Consider the following 11,281-nt stretch of genomic DNA (forward strand, 5'->3'; position numbering starts at 1 on the left):
ATAAGTTTTTTTTTTTATATATTAATTTTAATTTCCCACCTACAAACATATTTAATCCCAGTACAAAATTTGCCTCAGCAGGAGAAAAGTCTCTACTGAGCTCTCACAACAGATAACATCCACAGAAGGCCGTGTGCAAAAATTATCGATTCTCAATTGAAATGCGGCACGCAATTCACCTGTTTGTTTCAATTTATTGCTCATTAAATTTATCACGATAATTTTTTATAAGGCATGTACACTCGAAGGCATTGCACTTTAGGGAAGATATATATATATATATATTTTTAAATAAATCCTATCTGTTCCAAACAAAACATTATCAATCGTAATTAACAAAGAATTATGTTTTCTTTATTCATTAAAGCATCGCGTGATCATGGGCTTACGCACTTAGCACAATGACCTGTGTTCCCTCTTAATCTGAAGCCTGCTGCTCAATAATTGTACATGAATCCCAGCTCTCTAGCTTGCTATAGCAAGCGCATGGCGTTTGCTATAGCAAGCTAGAGAGCTGTGGCATGCCTCAATATGGTTATCCCTCAGTTGTGGCAAGTGTTACAAAGAGGTTGAACACCCTTGAATAACAAGAGTAACATGTTCTTGGAAGGCTACAGAAGAGAAGCAGCAGATGGAATAAGCCAGACCGAAAATTTAACTGTAACCCAGTCAATGACACTCAACAATCCAGTGGCCCAGAGCAGAAGTCTAGGAATATCATTAAAGTGACAGATATTTCAAGTATCGTTCCAGAACAAACAGCTGTAAGAGTGGGTTGTGATTTATCATTTGGCAGGCTTTACAATTGCTGTCTGGACTGTTCTTTCTTATCACGGATCTTATTTCTCAACTTGTTTCCACTGAAGCATTTGAGGAATAGTTGAGGGATCTAATTTTAATCACTAAAAGTTAAAAAAAAATAGTAAAGAAACAGACCATGTACGATTTCTTGAGTGAACATGTAGCAAAATGTAAAACTAAAATTATTAATTAGAGGCTACTGTTTTAAAAATCAAATATAAATATTCCAATATTATTCAATAAAATTCGGAATAAAATAATGATCATGTGAAAATCAAAATAATTAGTTACCCAAGTCATCATAATTTCTTTACAATTTCAATATTCATAAATATGTTATCTCATTGTTACAGGATAAAGAATATGTAGTCATCAGTAACTAAGTTAAGCGTTGGTGTAGACTATAATGTCAAATGAGTTTCCTTCATTTAGTAGAGCGCTTAACAACGAACGAATAGAGCTTACCCAAGAAAATGTTAAATCAGAAATTGAATTCAGAAATTAACAAGACAGGAGGAAGAAAAGATACTCCTGCAATAATACCACTAGAGTTAGTGGGTCCTATAGAAAGTCAAGTCAAGAATCTCAAGTAAGATTTTGAGTAAGAAGTATAAGGCTATAGCCAATCAGGCCTGACCTCTTATAGATATACTTTATGTGGAAGACGTTATTCCAGAGAAGCCAACATTGTTGCAATGGCTCAACTTCCAAATATTAACCTTAAATGGAATACTAAAGAATATCTCGACTGCGTTAGGGAATGATATCATTAAAAAAGACATTTAATAGACCTGACAGTATACCTCCAAAACCCCTGAAGTTCCATTTTTATTAAAATGTTAGTAAAGAATCAGGTGCTAACAATAATTTTAATCACACTCTTCCTCAGCGTTATCTCTTCAACCACCAATACCTCTTCGCCCTCCATCCCTTATACTATTAATTTCAGGACTATTAATAATATGCTATTTTATAACTTGGACAAATCCATTAAAACGAGTAAGATATGAAACAACAAACAATGATCAACAAGTAAATAGATAAAAATGTTATGAATAATTGGCGTATTCATTCTCAGTGACATAGCGATTATAATCATTATAATTTTATTAATATACTTATAAAATTATTTTATCATAATTATGAATAATTTAAATCTAACAGCACATATATAGATTTATAAGATTCAATTATTTTTAATGTAATAATTACATAAGAGATGGAGAGGAAGACGTATTACAAGATGGGGAAAGAAGACTGCTGGGCTACTGTGGAGTTATGGAATAAAGTAATAAAGAATCTAAAGTAAATATCATTAATAGTCAAGTGTTCTAATACAGCATGAAAAATATTTTATTTAATTAAATCTGGCAAATTATTATTTTATTTAAAATTAATGCGAACAATTAAAGTAGACATAATTTTTTAAAAATTCTTTATGCTTAAAAACCAGACTGATACCTTCCCAGGGAGAGGCTTTCAGTTCAAGAATGAAAATAAAACTATTATTACTATTATTGATGTAATACTGTAATTTAAACATTTTAAAAACTAAAACTAAAATAAACAAAATATGACTAATAATGAATACAAGTAAAAATAAAAAGGCCTCTCAGATAAAAATAATATAGTTAGATAAATTAAGACAACGAAAAGAAACTAATTTACAAAAAAAAAAAAAAATAAATATAAAATAAATACTAGTTGACGTAGGGTTGCTCCACTCCGATAGGTCAGAGTAAGAGTGCTGCCGAGAGGTGTAGGTCGCAGATCTCTTAGATAAATAAACCGCTGCAATGGTCCAAAGGTGGAGTAGTGGCTCATCGATGGTCTAAATATCCAACAGTCGTATTAATGCATTACACGAGCCGACAAAATGAACGCAGACAGGGCTGGTTACACACGTTCCTGGCCACTAATTATCCGGAACTCATATTAAAATCGAAACACAGAAGTGGTCTGGTTCCGAACTTTTATGACGACTAAAACACTCAAAAAATGTATAATAAAATAACATGAACCAAACGCAGACAGGGCTGCTAAAGACGCTACCAGGGCCATTAATTAGCCGGAACTGCTATAAAAAACGAAGATGGTCGGTCCGTTGCTAGGTGACGCCTTAGCAATAATTATCGGTCCCCAGCAACTGTCTCCGTTACTCATTATAACACACAAATACAATTACATTTTTTCTTTTCAAATAACTAAATACAATTAAATCAATATAAATAAAAATAAACGTTATTAAACTAAACACTTTACATGGTAATTATATATAATGGCGTTAACAGATTGAATAATAGACAGCTTGCCCGAAATGTTAAAAATAAATGTAATAAAGTATTAGGGTCTTCCTTGAAAATAAATATGCAATAAACATGAAAACATCTATTTAGGCGAATAACAACCTTCCATAACGATTAGAGAATGATACAATATCTGATAAGTTCGGAAAGAAGCTTTTTATGCTGCGAAAAGTTGTTTTCAAATTTTGTAGATAGAAACTTTTCTGGGGATGCCCTTTATTTGTTTTTGACTTAAGCCCTCAACAAAGTCTATATACAAATATACGATATGAAACACCAGACGTTTTGTTTTGATTTTGGACAGTTAGAGAAATTAAATGAAAGGGTGCTGGAGTGTTCACTTGAAAATCGTGTACTCTTCGTCAAAGGTTAAATAATAAAAATTCATTCTAGGGAAGACGTTTTATCTTCTAATTCTTGTGAACTTTGAAGGAATGTTAGTTAGAACCAAGTTCTTCAGATAATCTTCATTTTACCCGTTCCCTTTGGATTACATTTTTAAAAATTCAGAAGGATTCTGATTCTTTAACTATTCTCAATTTATCTACTACGTTATTTCAGATTTTCATCGCTATATAACAGATTTCCATAATGTAACATATATTTCTATATGGTGTAACGATTATTTTATATTCTTGAAAAATTTCACAAAACCAAAAATTCAAGCTCAGAAGAAAAAAAGAAATATTTATAATCTATTTAAATAAATTAGGATGAAGTTTAGGAATGACGTAAGCCCGATCCCTCCGGAACCGGGCACCCACCCTGCGATTATAAAAACATCCGAGTGGCGATGAAGTTTGGAAATAAGTTTGGAGATCCTTGTTGAATTAGTTTGGGCCGCTAAACCCGGACTTAGGAGTAATGGAAACTGGAATCAGTTGAGTAACGAAAGGCAATCTTGGTTTGGACGTGCTATAAAGGTGGCGGGCATCAACTAAAGGGCTCCAATACGGTTTATGAACTTTTATAGGTAGTAAATAGTGAACTCTCTCAATGCTAACACTTTATAGTTTATGACAAGCTACAGTAATACAATCTATATTAAGATTATATTATTATAGATACTATAAATTTATATTAATATTATATTACTATAGATACTTTCTGTAGGGATGCAACGACAAAATTATTTTACATGAAAATAGATGTAATAAAAATATATTTTTATATATATAGGAAATTTTATATAGAAGGGCAATATGTAAAATAAACTAAATCTATAAGAAAAGGAATAAATAAATAAAAGTTTCGGCAAACCCCAAGGTTCGATACCGATACTGAGCAACCTCGGCTCAGTGTACGGAAAGATACTTTACTTTATCTGTAGTGAGATGAAACAGAGATTATGACATACCATGTATACAAGTATCTACAGCAGCTGTTCCCAAGGTAAGTACCGCGACATACTGAGGTGCCTTAACCGTAAGCTATCTTAAAATATTGCAAAAAGATAAATAACTAAATCAAAATAGCAAATATACAATGCATTCTAACATTTACTATGCACTTTTTTTTTCTTATTTCCTTACATACTCAAACGTTCTAAGGTTAATTGTGGCACCATTTTTATATTTTATGTCGTGATTTTTTTTAGTGCAAAAAAGGGTGCCATAGTGAAAAAGTTATGGGACCCACTGATCTACAGACTACTAGATACAAATTGTCCCATAGAGTGTCACTCACTGCTCTGTTCGACTACTGCCCTAGCTGCTCTAAAATAATTCTTATCTCTAACAGAAGTAGATATTTATGTTAAAGCCGAGAAGCCTCTGGTGAAGATAGGAAATCGCTAAAGATGGTTGTTAATAGATGAATGGTTGTTTTTGAAATGAAATTTCCAAGAATTTGAAATATATAACGATAAGCATATGATAGCTTTCTATGTTGTATATTATAGAGCGCGTGACGCGAAAAATTTCTAGTTTAATTTTAGAACAGTTAATACCTTCGTAATGTGGAGGCATAAACGGATAAAACTATTGCTGGAGGGTTGCATTAAAAGAGATAAATCGTGGGAACTATCCCAGATGTTCCTTGTTATAGTTTCGATTTGATTGTTTTTCTCTTGTGATTTCAAGATTGAAACTATCCATGTAAACATCTAATATTACTAACAACCGTATTTATAAAACCAAAACTACCATACGACAACTGCTATTTACACTTGCCATTACACATGTGTAGAAACTAGTCCAGGTTGAAGGTGAAAATTTTAAGTTGGAACTGGGGTTTTCATACTAAGAATATAAGTTTAGGCTATAACGTTTTTATATTTTTTCTTTCATGCCTCGTATGCACTTGAATTCTTTGAGTCAATCAAGTTGCGATTCAAAAAGCAAGCAGCTCCACCTGGGCTCCTTCCACTTCACCTAATTCTTCTCTAATTCACTTTCAGACTGCTACTCGACGTAATTTATCCTTTCATTGTTAAATTTTATGACCCATCGGAATAGACAAAATATCTATACGATTTTAAGTTTGACAACATTACTTTATTGTGTGGGTGAGTGTGTATTCATACTCCGTAACAAAACGCCGTGTCCAATAATAGCGAATTCGCCAGTAATAGCGAAAATTACGAAATAAGTTGCTTTCTCCATAATTTCATCTGAGAGCTACAGCTCTCTTTAATGTTTTGAAATAATTTATTAATTTGAGATTAAAATTCAGAATATGTTAAGTACTACCAGTTTTATTCATTTTATTATAAGCAGGTACCTACATTTTATTTCTTGCTAATCATCTAAACCAGCGTTGTAGCAAGAAATGCTGAAAATAGTGGTAGTAAAGAGTTCATTTTCGTGTCTAATTGTAGCACATTTAATTTATGTCAAGACAAACTATTCTGCTATGACCGTAATTATTGAGTAAAAATGAAAAATATTGCTTAGCATCTGAAGTACTACTTTAGTTTCTACAAAGACTTAATAAATAGCAAATTAAAATTTTGATGTTTTTATCTGTGAGTATATCGTTTATTTTCCTAAAACATCTATAAATTTCGCCTCATTTACGACATACGTTAAGCTAAATCAATTTGAAAACATCTCTAAATAAGAGAGAGCTAATACTTGGAACTCAGGTGCACCAGATGAAGTTAAATTCCTGTGATCTTTAATTTGATAGAGCAAGTCCAAGCAAGCAGTTCCACCTGGGCTCCTTCCACTTCACCTAATTCTTCTCTAATTTACTTTCGGACTGCTACTCGATGTAATTTATCCCTTCATTGTTGAATTTTATGACCTATAGGAATAGAGAAAATATCTATATAATTTTAAGTTTGACAACATTACTTAATTGTAAGTGTGAGTGCGTATGAGTTGGGCAAGAAGTAATAACAATTACAATTACTGTAATTTGGAATTGCAAAAACACAATTATAATTAACGATCACATTCTAATGTAATTTTTATTTTTCTTCTGCAATTCCAAGTACTTATGATAACATTACAAGTAATCGTAATAATGATTACAAATACTTAACAACAAAAACGGAAAAAAAGAGTTTTACGATGACTCCAGAATATGAAAATTATATCCTGTTTAAGATTGTGCGCTGGCAAATCGGTTCACTTAAACTTTTTGAATTTCTGTTCATAAGAAACATGTTCAAATAAACTAAATTTACATATGAGTTAAATTATTTGTAATTGTAACTACTTAGGGTCAAGAAGTAATAATAATTGTAATTGCAATTAGTTATCATCAAAAGTAATTGTGATTGAGAATCGCGACTATAATTAAAACAATTACTTTTACATAATTATAGTAATTGTAATCGTGTCTTACAATTACTTTAATGAAATTTTATTCTAAAATGCTAATTTTTGGCGTTTTGGGCGACTTTATCTTAGTGTGATTATAGTGCAACTGAAACATGTAATTGAAGAAACACAACGATCCTAATCTTTGTATCAAAATATTTTACCCATGAATGATCTTGAAGGCTGGAAAAATCAGACCAACGATTGTGCAAGGAGGTGATTTGACCACCAGATTTTTACCCAATTAAGGGTACCCAAGTTATGGGACTGGGTGGACCCCAGGAGGGCTCCAAGATCAACAGGGCTGACTCACGGTTATAGTGTGACAGAAAACAATTTTCTGCCCAGCCAGGTTAGGTTTTCGGGCCCTTGGAGTATCGCGCCTTAAAAACCGTGCCACTTCTCTTAATATTTGTTTACCCACTATTAACTCAATCCAAAAAACTTCAGTCTAGCATGAATTAAATTTTTTTTTCCATTAATGTCCTGTGACTAAATTGTTCATTGAATTTCCAGGAGCTCTTGAACTACAAGAACCCATGAGGATCAATTTAACAATTCCATAAGGGCATGCACTTTGCCACTTATGCCCTAGCTTAAAAGATAAGAAGAATGGTGCCAAAACAGGAGGATTAAAATAAATTCCAATAAACCCCACCAAATCACATTTACCCTTCGACGTAAACTTATGACCTCTTCCCCTACAATATCCTTTAATAATACCCCTCTTATTCCTGTCGAACAGATCCGTTACTTAGGACTACATTCCGACAAACGACTGACATGGAATCCTCAAACAAGACTAAAAAGACAAGAAACTGCTTGTAGATTCCGACTATTGCAACATTTACTAGACAAACGGTCTAAATTGCCAATCCATTACAAAAGACTGATCTACATGACTATTATAAGGCCTATCTGGACACACGGAGTTGAGCTTTGGGGCTCCACAAAACCATCAAATTCCTCCAGAATCCAATCCTTACAGTCCAAAATCATTAATGCTCCCTACTTTGTCACAAATCAAGTCATCCATCAGGACCTCAATATACCATATGTTGCCGATTTGGCCAGAACCAGATACTGTTCCTTCCATAATAAACTTCTCAACCACCCAAATCCACTTGTTTCTAACCTGGCTTCTCCTTCATTACCTAATAATCCTCCTAGGCGTCTGAAAAGAAGATGGCCTCGATATCTTCTCCTCTAGAAATGTTATTTGAGTTCTATCAGTGGGTAGATTCTCCACATGTTTTTATCATGTCACTATGTCACCTACAGCAAATTTACTTGTTGTATATATGTGTATACAGTTGTAAATATCAATAAATAAATTATTAAAAAAAAAAAAAGATAAGAAAACGGGAAACATTTGAACCAGTTATTTAATGGGATCATTTGAATCAATAATTGAGTTATTGATAGATATTGAGAAATTGATTTGGCAATTTAAAAATAGTATTTTAGAGGTATTTTGAGATTTGGGGTCACTTAAGAACCCAGTATGCACTCGACGTAGTAAAAAAGTATTTATGCACTCCTAGGGTTAAATTGGGCTACTTTAAGTATTAGATTTATGTTCAGTTCTCATCAGAGCACCCCCAGAGAACTGTTTGGGGCATAAAGGACTTAGGACCAGTTCATCATGCCCTGACTGTAATCCAAGCGTACTCCAGCTACTCTTCCTTATCGGCGCCCACACAAGAAGATGGCCCACATACCATCTATCATACTCGCTGATAATAAATATCACCCTGTCATAAAACATCTGTCACACCCATTTGTCATGTGACCGGCTCCTCGTCGTGTTTTGAGCCTTTGGAGACTTGCAGCTGTGTCATGGCTGGGGGACTTTTGAGGCCGGCTTCACTTTATTTACAACTTGGTGAAGTCAATGATGAATTATTGTGAGATAGAGTTATTATATTTTTTTATTATTGACTATAAGCTCAATATCTATCTAATAATTATTTACGTACACATAGCAGAAGGAATAGATTTAGTTAAATAAGCATTATATCTAAAAGTTTTTTGCTTTTTTCTTTTCAGAATCGAAAAAATAAATTTTATGTATAAGTGCACCGGGAACATTGAAGATTTCGCATTTGAAGCTACAAAAGCGTTTCCTTCTACGCTAATCATAGGAATAACAACCTCAGAGATCACTAAAGTGTGTGCTTCAAATGAATAGAATTGATTTTATACCAGTTTTAAATTACTAAGGTTTTATTGAGTAATCCAAAAAAAAGGAAAAGGATCCCAGGTTAATAATCAAAACCTAGGTTCTTTTCTTCCTAAAAAAACTTCTTAGTTTGAACATAATTTTGAACAATAGCACGTAATATTTGTGTTGTTATTTTTCTATGACCATGGGTTAGTGCAGCCATCCACCAGTTATCCATATTTTGTCTGTGGTCAACTTCTTGACTTCGCCTAGAACGATCACTCTTTTCCTAGCCAGACCAGATGAGAGCTCTCTCACATATTCGAGAGTGTATGTAATTACTTTACATATTTATAATTTTTTTTGGTAGTCTGTTGAACATGCATTCTTTCAACCTGGCCTAACTACGTTATACCCTTCTATAAATATTTACATTATTATCTTATTATTTTACGTCTCATTCGGGCAAATATAGTCTTTCCGCTAGAATTTTCCAAACGAATTTCATTTCTGATGTTTGTTTACATCTTCCGATTTTTTAATACTTTTAGCTGCATAGATTAGCGCAGGTACAATAATACTTGTTTTTTTTTATTTAAGTGTTTCGACCACTCGGGCCATTTACACTTGATTTACAAATTCGATTACAATTGGCATGTTCATACAGTTGAAATAACAAAGTGAGAAATTTACATACATACATGAAATACAAATACAGTTGAAATTACAAAGTGAGAAATTTACAATCACAATTACCATTGCATGTTAACAATTACAATTTACACTTCACAAATTTATTACTGTTGTGGAGTCTTCTCTGCTCATTTCCTGTACACATGAAGAGAATCGGTGTGACTCCAGAGCAGCCCAGTAAGAAGGTGCCCAACAGTGAGATCACTTCAGCAGCAGCGACACATCGGTGCATCCTCCCTTCTTCATGAGATGACAGTGGGTGAGACACGTATGGTCTATCCGAAGACGGGTTAATACATCTTTGTAGCAGATTCATGTTTCCGGCCGGATTTGATTAAATTTTATGGTAGAAACTTAAAAAGTCTATCTATGGTATGTTTGTTATCCTGCAAGATGGAATAGAGATCATCAGGTATATTATATAAAGATTTGAGGGAGTTATGGGCTCGGCATTCTGTCAGAATGTGTTTGACTGTAACTTCTGTTCCACAAGTTTGGCATAACGGTGGAGGATCGCGGGCCATAAGGTAACCGTGGGTCAGGCGCGTGTGACCTATTCGAAGGAGCGTCAAAATCACCTCCTCTTTGCGCACATCTCTAGTTGATGATATCCAAGGGGAGGCGTCCCTTCTAATTTCCCTTAATTTGTTATTGAAAACATTTGTCACCATTTCAATTTAATCTGATAATAAGACTTGTTTATATCGTTATCTTTGTTTCCAGCTCCATTTCCTTTTTCCGATTATGTGTATTGTGTATCGTCACGTTCGTTACTTTTCTAATACTTCTGTTTATCACTTAACCCAGCTTCCTATCGTTGGGAATTTGTTTTCCTATATACTGGTATTCATCGAACTGTTCCAGATTTAACCGTTTACTAATTGCAGGTTCCTTGTTCCCTAGAACAACTTTCAGACTGTTTAGCGAGCCTTTCCCCTCCTCTTCAATGTTATTTCAACTCAAGTGTATGTTTAATAACGGCACTGACATCTGAAATACTGTCCTGTGTTGGCCAACACCAGAAGAAAAGTTACCAACCACCACAGGCTTGAATCTAGAAGCATTTTTTCCAATCAAACCTAAATCTGAGACCATAGCAGTTTGGATTCACCTCATCTAAATCATACAAGATTATTTCAATAGTTTTAAATATATACACTATCTATACAGTCCACTCAATTTAATTTTCAATAATCAGTTCAGTACATGTCAATGCACTGCATACTCTGGCTTCACCCCAAAATAGAACACAGGCACTACCTGTACTACCACGTACTTAATTTTGGTGGGACTGATGAATTATCCTCTCCTTTCTGCAATAATGAAACTGTCATCAGCAAAAACTAAATTCAATATTTAATAATTCAAATAAAAAATATTTCACATTTGCCATAAATATTTTTCTCATCTGATATTTCAATTGTAATTGTGTTTCAATATATATATATATATATAAGGCCCTTCTGGACACACGGAGTTGAGCTTTGGGGCTCCACAAAACCATCAAATTCCTCCAGAATCCAATCCTTACAGTCCAAAATCCTTCGTAA

This window comes from Halyomorpha halys, unplaced genomic scaffold (assembly GCF_000696795.3).
Source record: "Halyomorpha halys isolate HHAL.00 unplaced genomic scaffold, Hhal_1.1 Scaffold482.1, whole genome shotgun sequence".
NCBI classification, from domain to species: domain Eukaryota; kingdom Metazoa; phylum Arthropoda; class Insecta; order Hemiptera; family Pentatomidae; genus Halyomorpha; species Halyomorpha halys.